The sequence below is a fragment of the Octodon degus genome, unplaced genomic scaffold, assembly GCF_000260255.1.
Source record: "Octodon degus isolate 3935 unplaced genomic scaffold, OctDeg1.0 scaffold00185, whole genome shotgun sequence".
In the NCBI taxonomy this organism is placed as follows: Eukaryota; Metazoa; Chordata; class Mammalia; order Rodentia; family Octodontidae; genus Octodon; species Octodon degus.
This window is the reverse complement of record NW_004524761.1, coordinates 1,628,809-1,631,818: the sequence shown is the minus strand read 5'-3', so window position 1 is coordinate 1,631,818 and position 3,010 is coordinate 1,628,809. Positions and strand designations below refer to the sequence as shown.

Sequence of the window (3,010 nt, the reverse complement as noted above, 5' to 3'; positions counted from 1 at the left end):
TATTAGAGTGTCATATCTTAAATAAGAATATACTGTTTGGGTCCCTAATCTCTTGTCACTGAATTTTCTGCTGGTGTTTTGGGCACCAGGGCCAGGCAGCATGGTGGAGGGCTCGTCTGTCCCATCTGCACCTGGGAGGCTGTTCTCTAGCTCTTGTTTTTGTCTAGCCACTTTTTTCCCATAATTTTATTGAGAAACATAGCAATAAGACAGTTTGAAATTAAATTAGGACAGTATCAATAATTAACACATTGCATACTGTTTTCCTAGTGGTTATTTGTTGTACAAGATGCAGACATGATATCCTATTTACAAACACTATTAGAATAAATCCCTCTATTCATTGAATTAAGAGAATGTAGCTGTATATCTATCCTAACCATTTTGAATACACAGATACAAAATGGTCATTCATCTGTATCCCCTTTTTTTGTTTAGTTCCGTCATTTAAATATTACAGGTGTGTGAACTCAGCAAAATATTCCAAAATAGTCCAGTAGTCCATAATAGTACTGGGTCTTCCGCTTGACTGTCAATGTCAGAAGTTGTTGACCTGAGTCCCCTACAGCTCAACATAACAACATGGCTTTACTTTTTATACTTGGTACTTTCTAAGGAACATATTTAATTAGATCTTTGGAGAGCTTCAGGAATATAATTTTCAATAAATTTTATTAAAAGTATAGTTTGGGAAAATAATTTTAACCTTTATTGTTGTTACATTACATACATGATAAAATTAAATTACAAGACATATAACTGAACAATAAAATTCTTTATACAAAGTATATTTAGATACCTAAATATAATCTGGTTTTGAAAATGAAATCATGTATATAGTTGTATTCCTAAGTGTGTTGAATCCAAAGCTATACGAGACTCCTGAAGGGGCAAATCCAGGTACCAACAAAGACACTTTTCTGAATTCCCATGTTTTACCGAGCACCAAAACCCAGCAATCTTTTAGTTCTTTTCTTGTACATTATTCTGTATCCACACTCTCTACATCTGATTGAATCCCTGGATTTAGTTTCATTTTCTGTGTGACATTCTCCACAGATATATATCATTGGCTCCTGCTTTGGGGGTTGAACATCCCACTGAGTGTCCATTGTTAATGTCTGATCTGGGCAACACCGAGGAGGTTCCCACTCTGGCGTTTCTAAACAGAACCTCGCTAGATGCTGTCTTGACCAACTCTGTCTAGCCATTTTTATTTTTCCCAGATACATACATTTTGATACTACTCTGAAAAGTAGTATCAATCCAATTTCAGGGGAGAACATTTTTAGAACTTGAGTTCATTTACATTGATTCTTCTGATGTTTTAGGGTGACTATTAGAAGCCACTTAAATAAAAAGAGTGTGAAGGGTGCATTTCTGTACTCAGACATTATTATTATTTGCTTCATCTGCAATATTAAAGGATACCCTCAGGAGAATAGAATTTTTTAGAAAAGTAGATTGTGATCTTTTTGTCTTAAAATACAACAGGAGAGGTAAACGTCCTTTCCTCTGACATTTTCGATCTAATAATTCTCTTTTTCAATAGCTATTACATGAGCCTTAGTTTTATAAAAAAATAAAATCCAGGGAAAGAGTTGTACTTCCTTAGATCTCATCAGGACTATTTGGAAAATTTTGGAGTGTTTTAAAGGAAATTTCTGTGTGCCTTCAGCTACGGTGATGGCTAGGAGTGAAGAGTGCGGATGGATGTAAAGAGGGCTCAGCTCTGATCTGAAGAGCTCTGGTGATCAGAGGAAATAGCTTAGCAGTTCATTTTGCAGGCTGGAAAAGAAACCATTTGTAAAATCAATGGATACCTGGCAGAACCCACCAACTGTCACTCAAAGTATATATCTTCATTATGATCAGCTCCCTGAGTCCTTTGGGTAGCTAGAGGGGACCTAAATTCTGCAGGCCAGAGCACCATCGGAGAACAGGCATCACACTGCTCCGCACACAATTATTATTATTCGCAAAGGGAAGCTTGGCACGACTTTATCTTACAGGAAACAAATGCTGGCTTTACTTTTATTATCTAGACAGCTTAATATGTTCCTTATGAGAAAATTTCCAATCTATCTTAACCCACTTGCAAGGACTAGCAGGGAAAGTGGAGGATATAAAATATAATTACTGTGGCAATGATGTGTGCAGTCACCTCAGCTGCTGGGATACTCTGGGATGTTTAAACAGCTAGTGCGAAGTCAGGAAGGAGGGAACTTTTTTTTTTTTTTTTTTGATTAGTGCTCTGTAGGGAGTACTGAGAAAAAGCACATAGAAAATGCTTGTAGGCATGTGAAACAGCCCAAGCTGAGCTGAAATAAGACGCCCTTTCAAACTAAAAGTTATTTTGAGGTCAGAATGTTTAAATCAAAACAAATGGATAGTTCCTCAGGATCGAGGAGCAGGAACAGAGAACCTTTTGCTGAGGCAAGGAGGAATGGTGAAAGGAGTCACATTCCAGGGAGCAAGTCCTCTACCAGGGAGGTTTGGCTCAGGAAGCAGTGGCTGGGCATCTGGATCCTGAAGACTTACACCTTTTAGTGGGGATATCTCTTTATAGGTCCTTGGAAATTTTGGATCCTTGTGGTCTGGCATGCCTAGAGGATTTCATCGTCGTGTAAATAGGCCCCATGGGGCTTGAGCATTTTTCTTCTAAACAATTCAAATGAACCCTAAGATAGTTATTGGGATTTTGTGGGGTGGGACCATATAAATCACATCTCACTTGCCTCTTTGGATTTAGAACTCATTCAGAAATATTTCACTGGAAATGAGGTAGCTTAAGAGCAAAATGCCAGGTTTACCGGTGCAGTTGAACTAGAACAGCTTGGGATCTGTAACTACCAGTAATTTCTCTGAATGAAGCCCATCTACCCAGTCAGAGGGTGAGAACCACAGGCCTCTCATAAGGCGAGAGTCTCAGGATGTGTTCGGGGCCATGGCTGCTATTCCAGGGAGAATGCTGAATTCTACTGTCCTAACCCTTCTCTCCAGTTCACTC

At 38.6% G+C, this 3,010-nt stretch overlaps 1 pseudogene; it reads right to left on the bottom strand.

Annotated features, from left to right (window-relative positions):
* Nucleotides 1-762: 762 nt before the first annotated feature.
* On the bottom strand, nucleotides 763-1,112 carry LOC105743913 (annotated as a pseudogene).
* Nucleotides 1,113-3,010: the final 1,898 nt, after the last annotated feature.